This window comes from Megalopta genalis, chromosome 4 (genome assembly GCF_051020955.1).
Source record: "Megalopta genalis isolate 19385.01 chromosome 4, iyMegGena1_principal, whole genome shotgun sequence".
In the NCBI taxonomy this organism is placed as follows: Eukaryota; Metazoa; Arthropoda; class Insecta; order Hymenoptera; family Halictidae; genus Megalopta; species Megalopta genalis.
The window spans coordinates 6404523-6428618 of NC_135016.1; the positions used below are offsets into that span (position 1 = coordinate 6404523).

Genomic DNA, 24096 nt, shown 5'->3' on the forward strand with positions numbered 1-24096 from the left:
TAAGTCGTCGTTTTTGTTCTGGCATTACTGTGTATAGTAATTTTTCCCTAATCCGCGCTCAGATCGCGCAGGAAAATGGACAATTTGGGAAGAGGAGATGCGATTGTTCGAGTCAACAATTATAAAAACGAGACGCGAGGCTCGAACAATCGTATCGCCTCTCTCCAAATTGTCCATTTTTCTGTCCGAAATTTCAGTGCGAATTAGGGAGAAATTCCTGTATTTATTTATGCGTTTACTTCATTTATTTATGCTGTTCGCTGCCTTTTTTTTGTCGACTGCCTCGAGTTTCTACAAAAACGAGTCGCGAGGTCTCGGAAGAATCGCATCGCCTCTCTCCAAATTGTCCATTTTTCTGTCCGCAAGTTCAGTGCGAATTAGGGAGAAATTCCTGTATTTATTTATGCGTTTACTTCATTTATTTATGCTGGTCGCTGCCTTTTTTTTGTCGACTGCCCCGAGTTTCTACAAAAACGAGTCGCGAGGTCTCGGAAGAATCGTATCGCCTCTCTCCAAATTGTCCATTTTTCTGTCCGCAAGTTCAGTGCGAATTAGGGAGAAATTCCTGTATTTATTTATGCGTTTACTTCATTTATTTATGCTGGTCGCTGCCTTTCTTTGCCGACTGTCCCGAGTTTCTACAAAAACGAGTTGTGAGGCCTACTTAGTATTCTCGGATCTGCCGACCTTCGATGTTTCTGGGAGAAATTGCTGCACTTCTATATGTATCGCTGTTGCAAATTGACTATAAAGCCGGGCGAATTTCTTTACGATCCACCGTGCGTTACCGAATTCGATTTTCACGTAGACGCGCGGCGTCTCGGCGGCTGTCGGCTCGTCACCGAGAATGTTGTTAATGGATTGTTTCTCCCGGACGATATTCCCGGTTTACGGTTCATAAAGACGTCGGAAGCGTGTTTAAAGGGGCGGATAATTTAAAAGCCGGGCATGGGACAAGGCACGAGAAGTTACGTCGCGAGGAAAATTACGCTGATGGAGAACGCTTCGGGATTCCTCAAAGGCGGCTGCCTCGTGAAAAATTAAAATCTTCCGCGGACCTCTTTCCCGGCTACGGCGTGATTATAAAGGACCGAACGCCGCGAATCGACGGACCACGTTCTCTCTCTCTTTCTCTCACTTTCCGCCGTGGCTCTCGATCGCCGTGTACATTGCTTGGGTTCCAGGAACGATGCCTACTTGGCAGCATCAACTATTTTTCCAGGAATGGTATCTCGCGCAGACGAAGTTATAGAAAAATGACACGGCCGGATGGGATCGATAACTGCGAAACGTACGTTTCTCTTGCTTCGAACGCTGTATAAAGTGTCCCTGCTCGAAACAATGCCAAGCTGCCAAACAATGCACAAATATAACACGTTGAAGCATAGATGGAGCATGTGAAAGCGGATGTAAAAAATTCTACCCATATTTTTGAACATTGTTCTTCACAAATTCGCTGAAAAAATTGAAGATCGCTTCTGTCGCGTCCGCGCATCGTGCCAATAATTTTGGCACCACAATTGACATTTTCGCGCTGTTAACCCTTTGTACTAGGGTGGTGACTCCGAGGCACTGGTAAAACTGTTATGTCACGCTCTAAGATCGTTTTTATATTATCGAAGTTTAGATATTAAATATTATTAAAAGTATAGCTGTTGCATGAATCACGAGACGCAATTTCGTGTGCTTAAAATGCACTTTATCGTATAAAATGGAAATATTGTAAGTCAGAAGGATTATTTTAAATTGACTGTTTGAGTGCAAAGGGTTAAAATAGTCCCGAGTGCAAAGAGTTAATTTCAATACATTGAAATCACAAGATGCTCGTCCTCTTAATTATTTAGGCCATTTACTTTCTATCAAAATTATTCTTTTACAGTTTTACTACATTTTTTATCGTATACTAGCTATTACTGTACTTTGTACAGTAATTTAGTACTTCACTATTGTTCTAGTATTCACTATTATTCTGCTATTGTCCGTGTTTCTAAAATATCTAACTAAATATCTAACAACAACGCTACGCGATAAACGCCGTCGCAATAAAATCGACGGTGATCCCGCGTTCCCTCTGAAAAGCGTTCCATAATAGGTACTCTCGCCTCGGCAATCTGCCCGATCTATCGACTCGAAACGTTTCCAGTATGCAGAAATCCCGGTGCAGCTGCGCGCTTCCTGCGCTTCTCTCCGGCAGCTTGTTAAACGTTGTCCCGCGGAACAGTCCCGCTTTCAGGAAGGATCCTAACGATCCGGAAAAGGAGAGGGCCGATCCGGCGAATAATTCCGTGGACCCGGGTACACGGTCGCTAAATTGCCGTAGTCTCCCGCGGCGTCGTTTCTCGCGCCGCCCCCCCCCCCCCCGGAGCCTCGATGGTGTCGCTCTCGTTGCGGGGGTGGGGTGGCCGAATATCGCGCGAGGCGCTTTTTTTCGCCGGATTTCGCCGGAGGATATCGACAGGAAACGACGAACAGGAAACGGAGCGAGCGAAACGAGAAAGGAAAAGGTACCTGGGGCCGAGGGACGCGAAAAACGGGGGCGGCGGAGGGCTCAACGAGATTGCGTGGGGGTGGAAAATGAGCGGAGAAAGACCGTGGGTGGGGTGTCGTTGGTGTTCGATGCTGAGTGAGAGAGAAAGAGAGCAAACGAGAGAGAGAGAGAGAGAGAGAGAGAGAGAGAGAGAGATTCTGAGTTAACGGCGGGGCGGGTTCCGGGGGTGGTATTGTCTCAGTGATTATTTATGGCGAATTTTAAGCCCCTAAGTGTGGCTGCTGTAATAATTAACAAAAGGCATTATGCCGCGTCGAGAACGAACCCTGGCTTCCCCCGCGCGGCCCGCAGCCGCGGCGCAGCCCTATTTATATACACGATGGGACGCGGAAGGCGGCGTCGGTGGTGGCTGTTCTCGTTCCGGGGTTCGTTCGTTCGTTCGTTCGCCGGCGAGCCAGGAGAGATAACACCTGGGACCCCGCCACTCGATTGCCCAGGGCTCATTTACTAATGAGTACGTCCCTATAACGTGCACGGGAGTAATGCCGCTTCTTTCTCCTTCCTGGTTTTACACGTGTTAGAGAGAGAGAGAGAGAGAGAGAGAGAGAGAGAGAGAGAGAGAGAGAGAGAGGGCCAGCTGAACGCTAACAAGGGAGCCACGAGGTTGTCCCGAACATCCACCCCCACGACTTCAGGATAGAGAGCCACCCCCGCCGATGTCCGTGAAATAGTGGCCAACCGGATCATATTAACCGTCCTGCGACGCCCCGGAAATTATTGCGTTCGAACTTCGCGAATTAAATTGGATCAAAGACGCTCTTCTTGCCCGAAAAAGGAGTTTTTTCGATTGATGCTTTAGTTGCAATAGAAATCGCTGATCATGCGAATAAATATGTAGTTGTTACTCGCGTCTAAGATGATAAAATACTCCTTTGTGATAATTCTATTTAACGCTGGAACTACCAAAAACTAGTCGAAATGATTCGCTTCTAATTTTTTCTTTTATAATTCCCGATATTGTGAAAATCTTTCTGTGAGAAATTTTTAGATAAATTATGTTATTCACGCACACGATATAATAGAAATTGTACAATATACCGTATAAAATTGTTGTTCCTATGATTATGTCAAGGTTATTTATAAATAACCTTATATCATAAATAATTGTATATTATAAATAACTTTGACATAACCCAGGATAGTAAAGGAGATTACCATAAGGCGACTAATTACTGTGCCTACGGCATCATCTCGGGCCCAATTAACTTTAAATTCGTCCAATAAAACACATCACATATTTTCAATTAAAAAACGAACAAAACAAAGAATCCAGAAATTTAATATAGATACAATATATCTTATTAGATAAATACAAAGTTAATTGTTCATGAAAACGAACCAAAGATAATAACCCAGAGTAATAAAGCAAATTACCATAGGGTGACTGACTAATTACTGTGCCTACGACTCCTTCTCGGGCCCAATCAACATTAAATTCATCGAATAAAATAAAACAATACAAAAATGTAATGACTCGTCTTTATTAAAATAAATACAAAGATAATTGTGCAAGAAAACGAACCAGAGGAACAGCTATCGGACACCGCACAGTAACCAGCTCCACTACACCCCACAAAGTCAACCACCCCAATTACACGTTCCCCATGTAACACATACGTATGTGTGCAAGAGACAATTACGGGGAATTGTCAGAGAATCACGTTAGACTCCGATTCCCGTGGAAAATCTAGTCCGCTCTTGGGCCACGAATGGAGTGCGATGATTAAAACGATCCAAGCTTTCCGATGGAAGAGTAATGAAAGAGGAATGGCCGCGCTCTCGATGCCAGCACTCGAGAAGACCTATTTTTTCACCGGTCGGATGGCAAGCTGCCTCGACAAACCCGACTGCTTCGAGCCGAAATTCATGGGGAGACGAGAAAGGGAGACCAGACCGGGCACGTCCGCTGTCCCCCGACCGCCCCCAGGATCGCGTCACGCTGAAAATTTCAAGCCTCGCTCTCTCTACGATTAGGATCCGAGATACGCGCGCGCGCGCAAGCACGAGCACGAGCGTTCTCTCGGATGTCGCGCCGTGCCGTACAACATCGCACTGCTAACGACGCGTTACACTAGTAACGAGATTAATGACTGCGCCGTCGAGACCCGGTAATCCGTCAAATTGATTTTAATCGCAGGAACAGCACGCCCCCCTCCGGCCCCCTTCCATCCACCAGCCGTGTCTCTGTGACGAAGCGCAAAGCGATGTCGAGAGCGTCTCGATCAAGGGAGACGCGCGCGTTTCTTTTCGTGTCGTTACGCAATTCGTGGTCTAACCAACTCTCTACGGGATCCTTCCGCGGCTTGCTCCAGTTTACGGGACAATGCGAGACCCTTCCCGAAGGACCCCCCGTCGCGAACACCGTATTCAATTCGAATAGAAAGGTGTCGCGGCCTGAATTTCCTCCGAGTAGAAAGGGACGTGCACTGGTCGGACGGAGTGAAAAAAGGAAAGCTCCGCGCTCTGTCGTCGGCGAAGAAAATTCCGAATTCTACGAACGCTTCGCGGCGCGTCGCGTATCAGCTGATTTTCTCGAGCCGCTGAAGATCGCGCGGCGAGAGCGCGCGTTCTCTCTGCGCGACGCGACAGGGAGTTAGCGGTTGAAATTTAGAACGGTTAAGTGGCATATGGTGGCATTTTAATTGACAGACCGGGTTAGGTCATCGCGGCTCCGCATCGTTGTAACACATGGACGACGGAGGAGGAGTGTACCGGGCCCCGCCGCGGAGATACGGAGAAGGCTTAAACCGCCACGTGGGGAACGGTTTATGGGAATCGGAGCACGCCGGAGGCGTCCGCGTGTGCGTGGGCGACGCTGGGTAACGCGTTTGTGCGTCGCCGGCCGATACGTCTCGTTTCCCTTTTCTCTGGCATCGTATCATCATCGTCGTCATCGTCATCCCGCGTTTCGATCGTTTCAAGTTCGTCGCGGCCGCCCGGTCTCTGCGCTCGATTTTCCGAAGATTGCTTTTTTAATGTATGCATTAAAAAGGCTTTGTTCGCGCGCGCGACGAGCACCGTCCACGCTGTTATTAGACGTTCACGGTTTTTTTTCTTTTTTTTTTCGAAAATCTTGTCGCTCGATCCGGATTCCGGTTCCACGACGAGCACCGAAGCGCGACGAATCGCGAAATCGTAATCGAAACGGCGCGCGAGGAATTTCGACGAGCGCGAATCAACGCGCGCGAAGAGCTTCGGACGAGTTAGCTCGTCCTCTCCCGGGAGAGACTCTCTCTCTCGCGATCGAGGCCCGCCGGTTCAATTGCTCGCCGACTGCAGCCGATCAATTGCCGCGGAATACTTGTGCGTCCCTTGCCCGAGCAAAATTACACGGATCGCCGGGCAAAAGCAGAATTTATTGTTTGCGCCGCGTCTCGAGGCTCGGGGCTTGTAATGATATTAATTAATTGGAGACCCAGCGCCGCGATCGGCGGGTCAATTGTTCTTCTCGTGCAGACGATCCGAAAGCGCAGTGTCTCTTGCGTTGGATGCACGCGTTTCTAGACCAATGATCTTTATCTTTTTATTTTTGTATTCGTTCGACTCGATTCGATTTATTAACGTACGTAAGAGAACAAGGTAAAGCGCGATGAACGAAGACGAAGAAGATCGTAACTCGTTAACGAAGTGTCCTACGTTCGGAGCTATCTTACGAGCCGGAGAAGATTTAATGTCGTCGATTAAGCGCGACGGAAACGTCCGAAATCGTTCAACGGGTCCGAGGCGATCGACCGAGACGAGATCGAGGATCCGAGCGGATCTACGCGCGGATTCTCTTATCGAGATGAATAGGGAATTTCTGGTTGTACCTGAGGAGTTTGATCGACGGTGTCCAAGGCTCGTGGCGTTGCGGATAGGTATCTCCGTGGGATCGTCGATGATCGACCGTGGTTGGAAGCCGGATGATCCGTCCACGCGGAGCCTCTTCACTTTCGAATTCAGCCAATTACGGGAGGCAGACTCGGCTTATCTCGCGGCGCACTTGTATCAGTTTATCTTGTTCAGCTCACCACAAACTCCTCCAATTAGGAGAGAGAGAGAGAGAGAGAGAGAGAGAGAGAAGGAGAGAGAGATAGGTTCTCGGATGTCCCAGTTACACGATGGGGACCCGAACCGTTGCGCAGACCTACGAGGACTGAATCGAACCCGCCGAGTCGTCCCCTTGTGCCGTCGAGCCACCAGCAGCTCGGTTAGGCGAACAGACCCGAGACGCTCCGAAACTTATCGAGCGACATCGCGAAGACGTCCGACTGTGATCTTCGTCGTGACGTTTCGGGACGCAAATGCATTCGATTCCCCTCCCCCTGTCGTCCCGCTTCCGCCGTCGTCCACCCCGTTTTCTCCCCGAGAGCATCGTTCTTCCCGCCGCCCCCGGTTCCGTCCTCTCCCCGTCCTCGAAAGCATCCCCCTTCCCATACGCGCCATAGCCAGCCCTCTTTTTCTATGGTATACATACATAGAGTTTCTCTTTTGATTTTTTGCACCGACAGGATGATCGCGATCGTGAAATATTCGAAACGCGGAACCGGGCTTCACCCCCTCCCCCGCCCCGCTTCCCGCGAATCCGTATTACAATATCGTGCTTGGAATTGTTGCGGTCGCGTTTCCAGCGTCCAGCCGCCGAAATCGAGAAATTTCAATTTAATCGGGGGCTCGGTTTTAAACCCGAGATTCTTCCGATATCGAAACGCTGATGGGAGAGCCGTGATAACCGGCCGCCGATGTTGTTCGAGCCCGGCGAAAATTCTTTCAACGTTTTTTCGATTTCCTATAGAGAGAGAGAGAGAGAGCGGTCTCCGTAGTCTAGACGCCGTCGAAGAGCAATCATCCGGCAGAGCGAAACACTTTCGACGATCGTTCCCTCGTTACCGTCTCGCTTTTACGCCTAACGTTCGCTGAACCGTGCTCTCGGGCCGTTGCTCCGTACCGTCTCGTCTCGTCTCGTCTAGTCTCGTCGCGTACCCGGCATTCTTCGATTACGATGAATCGAGCGACTTTTACACGAATTCCTACGGATCGCAAACATTCATTAATTGGGACAGACCACCCTATATGTGAATAATCCTGTACTACTATAGGTTATGTAGTCTTATCGTAAGAAGAATAAATACGTCAATTTTGCAGGAACGTGAGTCTTCAGCTGATCTGATTTTTCTTTATAGAATCATCTTTCTTATTATTATAGTGTAATATATATCATTATATATTATTATTACATTAATCACCTTTCATTATTTTATACGTACACTTCAACGCAATACCTAGAACACTACGTAAATATTCCGATTTCTAACCCCTTGGACTTGAAGCCATTTTAACTATAAATCTAAAAGAATTTTCTCTCAAATTTAAATTTTGTCAATGTAAGAATTATTTTGGAATGCGATATAAACATTTTAGCGGTGCCTCGGAGTCACCCCTCGAGCGCAAAGGGTTGATTCGAACGTTTTACCTCTACCTTGATAATTGTCCTCGAAACGCCCCGCCATTTTGGCTGTCAAGCATAACTAAAAAAAAATCTGAACTCTTTCAAATATATTCGGGAATCCCTCATTTAGACTTCCATATTCCTATTTCCCTGCAATACCTTCCCCTTTACTTTGTATTACAAGGGCGAATCAAATATAAACCAGAAATATATTTCTCTTAATTTATCGAAGTACCATAAAAACACGGATTTTTGTGCTGCCGCGTTACCGTCACCCCGAGGGTCCCGTTGCACCCAATACATACGTATTCATATTCACACGCTTGCAACTGAAATGGCAATCCTTCCGTCGATTAAACGAAAAGAGAGAAATAGATTAATTGAAATCGCGTCGCCGATACAAAAAAAACGTCCCATCGAGTCCGGAGACCGTAAAACGTCTCCCAGGGGGAAGCGAAGGGGGAAGCGAGCGCAATTTTCCGGGTTCACGGGAGTTTCGGGCGAGAGAGCCCAGGACCGAGGAAGAGGAGCCGAAGGCGTGACACCAGGGCGAAGAATTACGGCGTGACGAGGCTCGATACACCACGCGCCACAAGTAATTACCAGTTTGACGAACGATCGCGGGGGAGGGATAATAAATTCTGCCGCGCGCGGCCGAAACTTATTTCGAGACGAGCCGGCTAGTCTCTCTCCTCTCTCTCTCTCTCTCTCTCTCTCTCTCTCTCTCTCTCTCTCTCTCTCGCCGTCTCTTCTCGTGTGCAGCTGCCGGTCGATCGTACGTATCGCACGATCCGGGGATTATTAATTTGGCTCACGCATCGGTTAACCGGCCAGGCGGTCGTTGCGATCACGTTCGATTCCCGTCACGCGAGCACCTCGTGTCCGTTTCTAATTTACAGAAGTCCGAGGCTGCTACGCCCTTAATCTAGTACAGAAAAGGAGACCCGTGGATAGTATAGTGTACGCCGCGAGAGAGTACGATTCCACGGCTCTAATTACGATTCCTGCGACGCTCGATACCCACTAGACCCGCATCGAGCGCGCGACCTCCTCGATTCGTTACGGAAAACCTGGGCCGATCGATTGGAAACCGTCGCTTAGAGAAGGGAACGCCACGTCGACGACGTTCGACGTCAGTTTCCGTAGGAGTCACCGGCCACACCGATGACTTCATCGTCCGATTCGGGTGTCGTTATCGCCGGCCCTGCGTCCTCCCTATTAACCTTTTTATGTCCTAGAACACGCGAGGGTTACGCTGAAAATTCGAAGCTCCGGCTTCGGAGAAGTCGTTTTTTCTAGGAGCGGAATCTTGGAACTGGCGTTACAGAGCTCGTCGAACCAGGCTTGGATGGTCATGCTTTTGGTTCGGTATCGTAGATCGTAGATCTCGTCGTTGCGAGGAAACGAGGAGCGTTATTGCTTGCTAACAAATGCATCGTTTGCCGATCAAATTTATTGTTTGCCGACGAGTGTATATCGTTCGCTGATCGAACTTATCGTTCACCGAACAAATTTATCGTTTCCCGATCAAATTTATTGTTCTCTGATCAAACTTATTTTACGTTCTTCTCTGACCAAACTCATCGTTCGCCGGCCATCGTTGAGATAATTCAGAGTTAAGTTAATTCACGATGATTTGATAATCTATTTGTTTTTTTAATATCATGTTGTCCTGCACAGATTACAGTAAATTCTCCCTAATCGACGCTCAGATTGTGCACAAGATTGACAAATTGACAATTTTGGAAGAGCAGATACGATTATTCGAGCCCTGCGACTCGTTGTTATAGTGTATAAAAAGGTATACTTATAGTACATATAAAACAGGTTGCAATATTTTTCTATTTTTCTAAGCCCTCGCCAGCTTCTTCCGTACGATCATTTCGATGGCACGTGTTCTGTATCGCTTTTTGTAACTGAGTGACGAATAAACTCATTTTCCAAAAATCTCTTTACTTCGCCTAGTTGGCCGCACTTCTAAAAAGAAAATGATCAAATCTGCAGACTTCGGCGAGAAAATTTTCCACGACAATGTCGAATACTGTGAATAATTATAGACTGAAAGTAACTGTTACATTGTTAATGATATTGAAACAAAAACTACGAAAATATTACGTTTGCATATTTCTAAGCAATAGACAAGAAGTAACAGAAAATGGAAATATATGCGAATACAGTAAATTCTTCTTAATTCTCCCCCAGCTTATAAACAACAACGAACAAGCCTCGACCTCGTGAGCCTCGCACCCCGTTTTTTATAATCCTCGACTATCGGCAACAGTAAAAACGCGCCGCAAGGTCCGAATAATCGCACCTCTTCTTCCCAAAATGACCCATTTTCGTGCGCAATCCGAGCGCCGATTAGGCAGAATTTACCGTAAATTTGGCGGACAGAAGCGAAAACGTTCGAAAATGTGACTCACGCCGCCCATGATTCTGCCCCATCGAATCGATGATCCAATTTGGAGCACGTTCCGGAGATTCCGCGCGACTGTCGCAGAGTTCGATCACCGAGGGGATCAGTCGATGCAACATCAGCCGCATCTGATCGAGGTATTTACGAATTTAATTGTTCGCGTTCCGGCGCCGTCCGATTTCGAAGCACTCCGTCGGATCGCCGGCGAACGGTGCCCGGAAAATGGAGGACGTTGGTTTAATGATTTCTGACGGCAGGACGAGGACTGCGGCGTATGTACAAGGGAGAGAGAGAGAGAGAGAGAGAGAGAGAGAGAGAGAGCGAGAGAGAGAGAGAGAGAGAGAGAGAGAGGAGCCCGGGGATCAGTGATTTTAGGCGTCCGGCAGTTGCAGCGGCCGACGGAGGCAGGGCGAAGAGGGCCGGTTGCGTGGCACGCTGGTCGATTCGTGGACACTGGCGGTACGCAGCTCGTAACTTCGGACCCGGTAGGGTCAAACGAGGTCGTCCGGCAAGAAGAGCTCGTAGCAAATTCATTAGTCACCGCAGAACAGACTGTCCGTCGTTCCACGAGCAAGTTCCTCTCTCGCTCTCTCTTTCTCCCCGTTGCTCCAGAAACACGGGGGCCCCGCCGAACACTGGCGCAACAGGGGCGAAGAAGAGGAGAAAAGGGCTCTTCTTCTTCTTCCGTTCTCTCTTCTTGACGCAGGGGCGAGAGAGGAAACTCGTTCGGTTAGGGTTGCCGCACGGGGCGGCCAGACTTTTCGGGGCGTGGAAGGACATCGGCGATTCTTCTTTATCGGTCACGGGGCTGTTGGGTGTGAACGACCCCCTTCGCACGGGGCTACCAGACGTCCGGGATCGCCCCGGACAGTCCTGGATTTTTAATCGCGACGGGTCTCCTCGCCCTGCTCCCCTCTACACACTCGGTCCCTCTGTCCGGAATTGAAAAAACTCCGGGACTTTTTTATGAGTGCTTGTACAACTTGGAGGAGCAGAAATTATTCATTTATGGAAGAGGATACGCGTAAAACCCTGGGCCACCGGGTAGATTCACCCGGGCTCTATACGGTAGAATGTAGTCTGTCTTCGAAACGGGATCGTTTTTCTTTTTTGTGCTAGATTTTATCGTCTCATCGGGCAATGGTCTTCGAAGCGAATACGCGCTTTAACGCGGCGAGAGATAAATACAAGGGGTTGCGTTTCGGAGATGCAAGCAGATACCCGAAGAGCTGGATCTACACGGTAATTTTCGTAACAATCGTCCTGCCACTACCCGCCAAATGTCCCATTTTTGGGACACTTTTTCAAATTGTTTTCTTTCAAAAACTGCGTCTTCTGTATAAAATACAGGCATTGAAACAGCGAGAACATATCACGTGCTCCACGAAAGGATTAACCCTTTGCAGTCGAAGCTACTTTAATTCGAAATCCAAAAGATGTTTTCTGATCTACGATATTTCCATTTCATATGATTTAATATAGTTCATGCATATGAAATTGACCCTATTGTAAAGTAAAATACTTGCGATTTTTAATACTTGCATTTTCGTATCCCTGCGGCGGGTAATGGGTTAACATTTTAATCTTTGGGACCACTCGAAGTCCATCGCGTATTCGACGGAATTTGTCGCGAAGTGGACCAAAGCGGTTCTTCGAAAATGTCGACGTAGCCGTAGGGAACGCTACGGCGACCGAAAATAAGGATTTGCGAGTAGAATGGGTGGGATTCGTAGGCCTGCGGGGGGCTGGGCTAGCTAAACAGCAGGCCCCTAATTAAGAGGAGACTCGGGGAGGCCGCGAGAACGAAGGCGCGAGCGTCTCGGGGCCCGACAACAGAAAGATCCGAGCGAGAGAAATAGGTGGAACCGAGAGTTCTTGCTTCTGTGTCGTGGCACATATGGAACTTATACCCCTGAATGCTTGTGCTACGTTCTCTCCCAGCGAGCCTGAGCAAGACAGAGCTAGAGAGGAAGAGGGAGAGAGAGAGAGGTTCTCGCGGAAAGCTCGGCCTGGCTAGGCCTTTTGTGAGAGAGGGTCTTTTGTCGTGGCGACAAAGCCCGAAGAATATCCATCCTTCAAATGTGGAACAGCTGCCATCGAATGGCCCCGGCCGCCTTTTTTAGAGTCCCGTGCACACACTGCGCGCGCGTACACGCCGCTGTCAATGTGTGTACAGGGCTTTAAGCAAGAGAGAGAGAGAGAGAGAGAGAGAGAGAGAGAGAGAGAGAGGGCGAGAGAGGGTCGGTCGAGCGAGGTCGACGCGGAGGAAAGTGGACGAGAGAAACGAAGCGAGAGCGAGAAAGAACGCCGGGAAACGAGTGAAAGGGGGTTGAAAGGGGGGAAGGAGAGAAAAGGAGTCTGGGTGTTTCCAAGTGGCAAGATTCGGCTCTGTCTTTGAACGGACCTGTAACGCGCCGGGGGACGAGGGCGGGAAGAGGACGGGGGGCTTTCCGCGGCTCTTCAGCCCTCTTGGACGCGCGCGATGCACGCGATGCACCGCTGAAAAACGCCCGGGGACCATCGAGATGAAAGTGTCTGCCGGGCGATAATGCGTTCCGAATGCAGGCGCGCGGACCGCGAAATGGAATACGCGATGAAGCAATAACCGCGCGGTCGATCCGCCGCGAATCCGACGGCGGCCGCGCGGAGACACGCGGGGAGACCGCGGGGCATTAAAGTTGCAATTGCATAATTCGCGGGATGCATTCCCCGGTCTACTTACCGATTCGAGCCGTCGCGGACGCGCGTCTCCCTGTGTCCGCCCCCGACAAATGGAAACACACCGCGCGTCATCGATGTTCGATCATCGGCCCATTCCCGATATTCAATTTTTCGTAGTGCAACGCGGAGTGCACTGCCGGCGCGCGCGCCCCCCCGTAAATCGCACCCCGGGTAAATTGTCGGCTGAACGAACCACCGGTGGTCTCGGCCACCGAAAGTCGCGCGCGAACCGCGCCGGAGATCGATTCGTAATTACAACAATTTGAAAATGAAAAACCGTGATCGTCGTTTGAACCTGGTAAATTTAGCGGGAACGTCATCGGAAGAAGAGATATGCACGTTTTTATCTCGTTTCTGTTCGATAAGAGAGGCGATGAAAATTGATCGACGACGAACATGCTTCGATTCATTGTTCCGTGGTTGAAACACGCGAGTGAAAAGACGTTGACCGTTTAGCATAAACAGAGGGTCCCCCCGATCGGACCCCAAAGGTGTACGCGTGCTCCCGAGCGTGGCATCGAATGCAGTTCTGATGCAGCAGCGGTGACGGCGGCGGCGATGGCGGCGGTATTCGCGAGTAAAGTTCGCTCTCGTCGCGTTATTTACGAACGCAGATTGTTCGCCGGAGGCTTACGCACGCGAAACGCAATAGAAACTCCGGGGAAAGGCTCGGTTCCGGCAATTTAATTCAATATCGCGACGTTTACGAACGGTGCACGCGGCGTGCCGCGCTCTCGCGAGGACCTTATTAATAATACAAGGCGACACCATAACTCCGGAATTCCGTGTAACGCGATAAGATTTCATAAAACTTTCGCGCCCCCGGCCGCGAGTTCCGGAGTAATTAAAACGAGCCTTCGCTTAAGTTCGCCGCTAGGAAACAGGAATCGGTAGGAAGGGGAAAGAGAGAGAGAGAGAGCGGTAGCGGCGAGGGGGCGCCCGGCAAAGGGGGTTGAAAAGCTGGAAGGCTAGGGGCAGAGGAGGAGCGAGTCAGCAGAAGGTGCGAAAACGTGGCACGCGGAGAATATATCCTTAACGAGCCGGTGCGAATAAGAGCATTCGAATAATGCGCCGGGTGTGGGCGTCCGTGTGGGAGGGGGGAGGGAGGGGTGCTCGGGGAGGAGGCTGCATCGCTGAAATAGCGATTAGTTCCGTGATTTTGGCTTAGCCGCAGTTCGCAACAAAGTTTCGGGGAAAAGTAGAGGGGCTGGGGACGGGATTCTGCGGGTAGACGTCGGAATCTGGCGGCGGCGGCAAGTTCCGAAACGCCGGATGGAAATGCCTCGGCCGGATTAGCCCCTGCTGCCCGATTGTTCCCGGTGTCGGCCGCCTAATGTGGACTGCAGCACGTTGCACAGAGCAGAGCGGAGCAAAGCAGAGCACAGAAGCGCAGGGCACGGTGCGTGCCCAGCCACGAGGGGGATTTCCTGTCTGCGATCGCGCGTTCTTCGGGGCCCCCTTTTTTCGTTTCCCTCCTCCCCGCTGTCGTTGCCCGTCGTCCATCAACGCGTGTAATGCTGGTCTCGCCGGCGGGCCCCCGATGAATCGCTCCCGATCGGCTACGGCACTGCGCACGTCCGAGAACGTGACCGTACAATTAAGCGGTCGACTCGAATGGAATTAAGTTCGGAAAGTAGGATGCGTTTAATGGGGACCACCGATACGACCCTCTCGCGACGGCACACACCAACACCGTTCCTCTTTTTTCACCGGGACTTTTCTTCGGCTTCTGGCCCCCCTGCGACCGCCGTCTGTCATTCCACCGGGACGAACAGTCCCCGTCGATCAGTTCGCTGCTTTCGAAGTGTATACAGTAATGTCTCTCTAATTGACGCTCAGATTGTCCGCAAGAATGGACAATTTTTGGAAGAGGAGGCACGATTGTTCGAGCCTTGTGACTCGGTTTTTATGGTTATCGATTGTCAACAACTGTAAAAACGAGCTGCAAAGCTCGAAGAATCGTGCCTCCTCTTCCAAAAATTGTCACGAGCAATTGTTGCACCATTGTTTTGTTTCTAGGATTAATCAATTCTATATTTATCGAACGAAACATATTAAAATATCGTATTCTTTCATTTTCTTCATTTCCGAACCAAAGAATCTAATGTCTTATTCCATAATTAATTGTTATAATACCGAACGTGTAACTGTGTCGCGAAGTCGCGACAATGTTCGGTTCGAAATCATTCTTCCACGGCAGCCGTTTTGACGATTGGGAGAGCAGAGAGAGAAAGAGAGGAAGAGAGAGAGAGAGAGCTAAGGTGCTCGGTCGTTTCTCCGCGGGCTTTGTCTTGATTTATGAAACGACTGGACGCATGCATCGCGGTCCCCGGCTTTGTGTTAACCGTCAGGCCTCTTGTTCTTCGCGGCACGATTTTCGTCGGTTTTATGGACTGCTTTTAAGAGGAGTGGTTTCTCGGAGCCGTTCGCGTCGAGCAGCACCGATAAAGACGACGTTTCTTTCGTTTTTTTCTTCTTTCTTTTTCGGGGGGAGAAATCGACACGTCGACGGCGAAGAATGTCGTCGGACAATACGGATCGCGAGAAGAGAGTCGTCGGAGGAAACGACGGATTAACCGTGGCACGCCGCTGCTATGAGTCTTTCGCGATGCCAACCACCTTTTATTGGGTTATCCGTCTGCCGCGAATGTATATCGGTCTCATTTCGGCCCCATATCGGTTTACTAGTCGTAGCAGGCCTTCTCCATCTTCTCCAGAACCGAATCCTTTCGTCGTTCTGCCCTCATGGCCGTATACATGGCCAGTACATTATTCTACCTAGTTTTCCCCCTTACCACACCTCGTCACCCTTCTTCCCTTTTTTCTGTTCCTCCAGTCATCCGTATTTCCTTAGATTTATCCCCATTTCCACTATTACCGTCATTTTTATTTTGTATTTTATTGTACGTTTTATTGTCTTTCTTGCTCGCTTATTATCGTTATTTCCGTTTCTACTATATCCTTCTAACTTTCTTTTTATAACTATACTCGTGTCATTGCTTTTAGGTGGCTCGCGTTGCAAATGGTCGTCCCGTATACATAAATATAAATATAAATGATTATTGTTAAATTCGACTGTCAGTCTAATATTGTCGAAATAGAGCTCGCTTATTATCGTTATTTTCGTTTATTCTACATCCTTCTAACTTTCTTTTTATAACTATACTCGTGTCATTGCTTTTAGGTGGCTCGCGTTGCAAACGATCATCCCGTATATATACATAAATATAAATGATTATTATTAAATTCGACTGTCGGTCTAATATCGTCGAAATAGAGCCGGAATTTCCACGCGAAAAGAATTTCTGTGCAATCAAGATCAGACACCGTTCTTCGCAGTTCATTTCCGACGCTCTCTCTCTCTCTCTCTCTCTCTCTATCTATCTCTCTAATCGTCGGGGATCCGTTCGGCTTAATTTTTTTAAACATCCAGGAACAAATCGGTGCGAGCGATTTCGCTACGCGTCCAGTCGGAGAGCTACCTCTGTGAGTACTTAGCCGGCGGCAGCTCCGGTAGATTTCCCTCGCGAATTCCCGCAGTTTCCGGCCGCGTCGCCGTTCTCGCGCAACCGGTCCATTATTATCCCATCATCGTGCGAACACGGATCATCCCCGGAAATCGGCTCGGTGACGCGGAGAGAAAGAGAGAGGGAGAGAGAGAGAGAGGCGCGACACGACGGAAAATTGTCGAAATTCGTTCGCCGCTGCCAGGCTGCTTTTACAAACGGACGCGCGTCGGAATTCCGCTGCGAGCTCGCCGCGACGGATACGCTCGGCGGAAGAAGAAGCGACTAAATTGGGCTCCGGCCGGCGAGCCGCGAACAGAAGAATCGTCCGCGGAACTGTCGATCGCGTCGATGCTCCTCCGCGATCCGATTAGCCGGGAAGAATTCTCCCCCCGCGAGCCCCGATCAATCCGAGAATTTAATTGTCGCGCGAACGCGAGGTCCGCGCGGCCCCGCCGACGACGCAGAAAAAGGGTCGAGAGCACCTTTGAAGCTCTCCGCGAATTCGAAGCACAATCAATCCCGACCCTAATTAAAGCATCGTGCCAGCCGCGATCGCAATTAATTTCGCTTCAACTGCGACGCGTCCAATCCGGTGCCCGGGACGTAAAAAAAAGCGAGAAAGAGGGAGGAGGGCGAGAGACGGAGAGGGCGAGAGAGTGAAAGAGAGAGAGCGAGCGAGAGTGAGAAAAATAAAATAAACTTTTCTTCGCGGCACGCGATTATGTATAGGCCCGAAGTGTTCCGCCCCCCTCCAGCCCCCAACGCCGCAGCTTCTCTTCTCCTCCTCGAAGAGAGGTTTATTGCCGCGTTCTGGCCGTGGTTTATTGTACACCTCCGGAGGTGGCTGAGGGCTTTATGATATCTTAGCCCGCAGCGGTTCTCAATGATCCGCGAAATTCGCCGTCCACCCCCGCCCCGGCCGTATTAGTCCCGCATAAACGGCCATTATTATTCTATCGCGGCGTAAATGCAGCGTTCCCGGCCGAGCCGGGGCTGCGGTTTCCGTTCGAATGCGCGGCCAGGACACATTGTTGTATAAAGCTCGCGGAGCTTTTTCTAAGGCATCGAAACGGCTCGGCGACAATGCGACATCTTTCAATGGGCCCTGAATGCCGCTGCGACGCGGCCGGTAATGGGCGAACTTTTTAATCGGGAGACCGAGAGGGATGCAGCGAACGGCGAAAGCAAGAGAGAGAGAGAAAAGGAGAAAAAGAGAGAGAGCTCGTGGGATGGGATAACGCGGAAGAGAGAGTCTTTTTCAGCTTTCAATAAATCATAGGCGCACGTACGACTGTATTAAGGGCGCGGAAAGGGATGGAAGGCTAGACGAAATCCTCCCCCACCGGAGGCAGAACCGGTTAAAATATCGACAAATTTCCGATGACTGCACCCCCTTCCCCCGGTTCTCCGGCGAACCAGCCCGGCGTCGACGTCCTCGCGCCCCGGCAAGAAAGAAATATCTCGCGGACTCGGCGGGCGCGCGCGGCGCAGCATATTTCTCATTTTTCAAAAGCGGCGCGGGTATTGACGGAGATTCACGGCGGAGATAATTTCACTGGCGTCACGCCGGCATTTTGATTTACTGAATCGCGGTTTTGCCCGCGACCCCGCGATATCCCGGCCCCGCGTGCGCGCCCTGCGCCCCGATTTATTTTCCTCCGGTTTTCCTCGATCCTCCCGACGAATTTTTTCCGCGACCGTCGCGCGGAATTCTGTACCATCGCCGCCGCCGCCGCGCTAATTAAGCCGCGGATCTCGCGTCGCGATACAAAAATTCGCCTTTGTTCCGCGGACAAATACGGTCCGCCGAGGAAATGGATACGGAGCTTCTGGAGCGATACGAATTTTCTATGCCGCGCGAACTTCGGATTTTTCACTTGGATTTTCGCTGTCGACGTATGCGGAGAATGCGTATTTCCAGGGCATTCTCTTCTCGCCTTTGGGTCCTCGATTTTTGGGTCCTGTACGATGCCGAACGAACGAAAGATCGCGATTGGCATTATTATTTTTTAATGATATTTTTCGTGATTAGCTGTTATTTTGTATTGTGCACAACAAAGGGTTCGAGTCGTTAAAAAATAAAAGAATATCAGACGCTAATCATAGGAAAATTTCACGTTGAAAACATTCTCGATTTATCATCTTATACTATACTATAGCGTTGATGGCAGACAAAATATACAGTAAAAATACAGCAGAACTACGATTATGCGAATTTAAAATTGATAGTTAATTTCTTTTTATTTTCAGTCAATTACCTTATACTATAGCATTAATATTACCGAAAATAAGAAGAAATTAACTATCAATTTTAAATTCGCATAATCGTACTTCCACTGTAATTACACAGTATTTTTTGTCTACCATCAATGTTTCACCATGGTCTTTCATAATAACACAAAACTTGGCCGGAACTTCGAGGGAGCCGAGAACGCGGAATTTTGTGCGGCGGTAGCATTGTGCATTGGCGTAGGATTGAACGGTGCTCGAACGAGGGAACGATCGCGTGGGCGTCGGGCATCGTGCACGCGGAAGCGCCGAATTAGGAAGGTTAGGAAGTCGCCTCGCGGTCGAATGTTTGGCATTCTAATGAGGAAGGCGGCGTTTACACGCCTTATGGTTCGTTCACGGCAGAGCGCGCGTACGCTACGTGAGCGCGCGATTGTTATCGCGCCGGTTGTTGCGTGTGGGCGACACGCGTCGAGCGTGAACGGGCCACGTGAGTCCCGCGCCGCGCCGCGCCGCGTCCAATTTCCGATTGCCGGTTGTGCGCCGCCGATAATCCCCGAATTATCGGGTTTCGGCCGTGTTCCGCGGCAAAATTAGCATGTTGCCGCACGAGCGGAACGTGCGGCCCGCATCGGCGGAATCGAAAACAGAAAGGTTCGTGACACGGGGAACCGGCGATCTCGCGCCTCGCTGCCGCACGACTCGGATGGCGACCCTCCAAAACGTTTCGATGATCCGGCAGATTTTCGCTGAAAATTCCTGCGGGACCGGCTGCTATTTTCTCTCCACCTTGTCCTCGTCTCTATCCATCTCGAACGACGTATAACCGGTCACTAAAATTACCCCCGTCTATTCTTAAACGTTGCCACTTCGTTGGCGCCACTGCGGAGACATTCGTTGCTGGCTACCGTGCATGCCGATAATCCTAATTAGATCGTAGGTGCGCATAAATGGCCTAAATAGCGTGTCGCGGTACAATTTTATTTTACGCGGAAGACGGGCCTGAGAGCTTCGACAGTCGATGCGACTGCGAAGAACGGACGAGAAGCGAGGGAAAATTTTAGAGAGAATTTAGCGTACCTTTTTTCATAATTATAAGCACTGTTTACGACAGTTCTACTTTACCGGGCCTTACAAATTTTAACCCTTTGCACTCGAGTGACGACTCTGAGGCACCACCAATACTTGTTATATCACCTTTTAGGATAATTTTGATATTAACAAAATTTATACTTTTGAAAAATTGTTAGGAGTGTAACTCTTGCGCGAGTCCCAAGAGTCAATTTTCATATATGCATAAAATGCATTTTCTCATATAAAATAGAAATTGTACTGTAAGTTAGAAAAATTATTCTATATTTTCGGTTAAAATAGCTTCGAGTGCAAAGGGTTAATATTAACGCACGTCCAGTACGCAGCTCTCTGTTAGTCGGAATGATGATAGAACTGGCCTGAGATACTTTGACACTATTACCAGGATTTCTAATTGTATTAATTTAGCAAGCTCTGCGACACTGATTTATTTTTTGGCTCTCGAAATCGCCAATGTAACCTAGTTTTACAAGTCAACATTTTTTACTGTAAATAAGTACTTCAATCAGACCACTCGTTGTTCTAATTTCGTATGTTCGATTGTTATCTTCCAATCCATCAAATTACGAACAAGTACTTAAGTTGGCCCATTCGTCGTTCCAATTTTGCACGTTGGATTGTTATTTCCCCATGCGTCATTTGTATCGTACGACAAGACTCCGCGCCTATCTAATAAATAAATAAATAAATAAATATATAATTCTGTCTGCGCGACAGTTAACGCGAAAAAGGTACAAAGCGAGAACAAAGCGGCGAATCTGGCGGTCGAGGTATCGCCGCGTGGAACAATTAATTACACCAGGAGTGAATTAGAGGGGCGTATCCGCGGGACAGTCGCGTCTTCCCGCGCACTCGAATTACCATCTCGATTCGGTCGCATGATTAACCCCGAGGGGGTCACGGTAACAACCGGAGAAACCTCGAAGAGATCCACCGTCGCCGCCGTTGCCGCTGCCTTGCTCGATTACGTCGCCCGGCGATATTTCACGTCACTTCCGGTTCCACGGACCCTCCAGCTGGAGGAGCTTATGAGACTCCGCTCGGCGGGCGCGGGGGCGGATAGAGAGCGCGAGGAGACAGAGGCGGAAACAAAGAGCCTTCGCCGGAGAATTAATTTCAATTGGATTACCGTGAATATTGTCAGCGTTCGCGCCGAGGCGTCGTCGCATTCCTCTCGGAGGCAGATCGCCTCGCCTCGCTTCGCCTTGGCTTGCCTCGGCTCGCCTCGGCTCACCTTGCCTCGCCTTGGCTTGCCACAGCTCGTCTTGTCTCCTCTTGACTCGCCATGCTTCGCCTCGCTTCGTCTTGCTTCGCCTCGCTTTACCTTGCCTCGCCTTGCCTCGCCATGCCTCACCTCGCCGCGCTTCGCCACGCCTCGCCTTGCCTCGCATCGGCTCGCCTCGTGATCGCAGCGAGACGCGAAGTGACGCGACCTCGTCGAGCCGACACTCTTTCATCTCCCGACGCGAACTGCCCGGGAATGAGCAATTATTGTTAAATGCGCGAGTAATGCTCCCGGAAAGGTATCCCTTGATTTTTTCCATCTTCTCCTCCTTTGGTGTCCCTCGAGGAGGCAAACGGCGCGAGCGACGAAATGGCCGGCGAGCCTACGGTCTAACGAACCGTGCACCTTTCAACCCATTGTCAAAGCGGTCGCCTCGACTGCTTGGAAAATTCAATGGACTGCCTGAAACTTTTCTACTAGATCAAGCACCGGCCCCGGTCGAATCGGAACGACCACGCCTACCCTATATACGGAACGATCTGTCTGCGAAAAGACAATGCTCCGCGAGCGGAGAAGCACTGCGGCGGCGAGCTAGAATTTCTTGGGGATCTCTGCGCGCTGACCTTGTGGGTCAGTGGTCCAGCAAGATGGAACAACTAAGCCACGCCTACTCTGTTCAGAAAGTATATCTACTCTCTTCCTTTCTTTTTATTTTTTCCTTTTTCATTTATTTCCTTCTTTTGCAGCTTTTCGGCCACGCCTACTCCGTACAGAAAGAACGACGCGCTTGCAAAAAGACAAAGCTGCGGTGTGAACGTTGGTCTACGAAGATAGATTCTTAGGCGATGTCGACACACGGTCTTGTGGATCGGTAAGCGGAAGTGCAACTAAGCCACGTCTATTCTTTAAAAAAGGTGTACAGTAATGTCTCCCTAACGGACGCTCAGATTGTGCACAGAAATGGACAATTTTGGAAGAGGAGATACGATTATTCGAGCCTTGCAATTCGTTATTATAGTTGTTGACAACTCGTAACTATAACAAATGAAACGCAAGGATCGAATAATTGTATCGTCTCTACCTAAATTGTCCATTTTTGTAGACAATCTGAGCGTCAATTAGGGAGACATTACTGTATAACAGCATAAACATATGCTGTTTATGGGCGAAACTGGGATATTTTTAGCAAGAGTAATCATAACATTTACAAAAAATCGATCTACACTCGCATCCCAATCTATCTGGAAATCCATCCTACTAGTCTCAGTAACTGGTCCAAAATTTTATAATCAACCTGGGGGGACCAGTTACTGAGTGAAAAAAATTCATTTTAGTGTTCTGTAGAGATGAAGTGATCACATGCTCTTAGACTCCGAAAAATTCGGAAAATGAATTCTACTAGTCTCAGTAACTGGTCCAAAAGTTTGCTATGGACCTCGGTGGACCAGTTACTGAGACTAATGGAATGGATTTCCGGTCAGATCCCAAAAATCAGGAAAACCAATTCTACTAGTCTCAGTAACTGGTCCCACTACGTAGATAGCAAGCAAAATTAAATTTTGAACCAGTTACTGAGACTAGTGGAATTCATTTTCCAGATTTTTGTGATCTGTTCGGAAATGAATCCCACTAGTCTCAGTAACTGGTCCCCCTAGGTGGATAGCAAGATTTTGGACCAGTTACTGAGACTAGTAGAATTCATTTTCGGGATTTTTGTCATCTGTCCGGAAATCAATCCTACTAGTCTCAGTAACTGGTCCAAAATTTTGCTATGGGCCTAGGTGGACCAGTTACTGAGACTAGTGGGACGGATTTCCGGGTAAATTGGAATGCGAGTGTAGATCGATTTTTTCTAAATGTTATGATTACTCTTGCTAAAAATATCCGAGAACTTAAACGTGAAATTATTAGTCAAATTATGCGTTTGCTATTTTTGCAACAAGATGTGCGTACAGTCCTGGTGTCATTATTATGTCCCTAATTGACGCTCAGATTGTCCACTAAATTGGATAATTTGGCAAGAGGAGATACAATTATTCGATCCTTGCGGTGCATTTTTATAGTTATGTACACGGCTTGTGGGTCAGTGGTCCACGAAGAAAAGTACAGAATCCACGGCTGCTCGGTCACTGTGGACTGAATCAAGATCAGAAGCCTCCTCTTGAACCGTTCTTATCCGAGGCGAGCGTAGCGCGTCAAACGAACCGTGCAGCACCCGATTCATTGTGAAAGCGGTTTCATCGGGGCCGAGGATCGGGTTCAGCGAAACTTTTACTGTTTAACGATCTCTTGGAGGAGCAGCCGGAATCAGGGTACCCGGGGGGTTCCCGAATATTTAACAATTTGACCTGAATAGTAACCCGATTCCAGGAGAGGGGGGCTTCCGGGCGAGCATCGGGCCGCGATAAACGATTCAAACGCGAAGGGGCGGCGCGACGGCACGTGAAATCAGGATCCCGGATCGAGCGGCCTCCCCCGCCCCGATAATATCCGATCGCGTATTCTTCCCACGACAGAGGGAATAATAAGCGAGAAAGGTTTGCTCTCGTTAGCAGACACAATGTCGAGGAAGAGAGAGAGAGAGAGAGAGAGAGAGAGAGAGAGACCGGGTCGCGTCCATCGGGTTTCCAGGTCCGGCAGCAGCCCCCGGAGGCATCCCGACAATGAAGATGAATGCAACTTTTTCCTTCTGCGCCCCGCTCAAAGGCAAACTGTGACACACGCTCCTAGATTGCGCGCTGAGAAAAAAGGAACGGGGAGAAGGAGGCCAGAGGGCCGATACAGGGTTCATTGTTGCCGGGGCCTGCGAGGCTATTGTACAGGAGTTTCGTCAAAGTTCGCCAATTTGCGTCTTCGTCGAGGAACGCGACAAAGAACGCGCGCGGCCGAAGGATAATATTTCCACCCTCCGCGTGCCTTCTTCTTCTT

At 49.3% G+C, this 24096-nt stretch overlaps 2 long non-coding RNA genes across 2 annotated transcripts in view; one reads left to right on the top strand and one right to left on the bottom strand.

Annotated features, from left to right (window-relative positions):
- Positions 1–6686, bottom strand: part of LOC117222556 (uncharacterized) — a 50678-nt gene extending 43992 nt beyond the window's left edge. The window contains exon 1 of the long non-coding RNA XR_004490720.2: positions 6358–6686. This is a non-coding gene — a long non-coding RNA (uncharacterized LOC117222556). The remainder of the gene's footprint in view (positions 1–6357) is intronic.
- Positions 1–22128, top strand: part of LOC143259388 (uncharacterized) — a 44739-nt gene extending 22611 nt beyond the window's left edge. Inside the window, exon 3 of the long non-coding RNA XR_013033197.1 lies at positions 21649–22128. This is a non-coding gene — a long non-coding RNA (uncharacterized LOC143259388). The remainder of the gene's footprint in view (positions 1–21648) is intronic.
- Positions 22129–24096: the final 1968 nt, after the last annotated feature.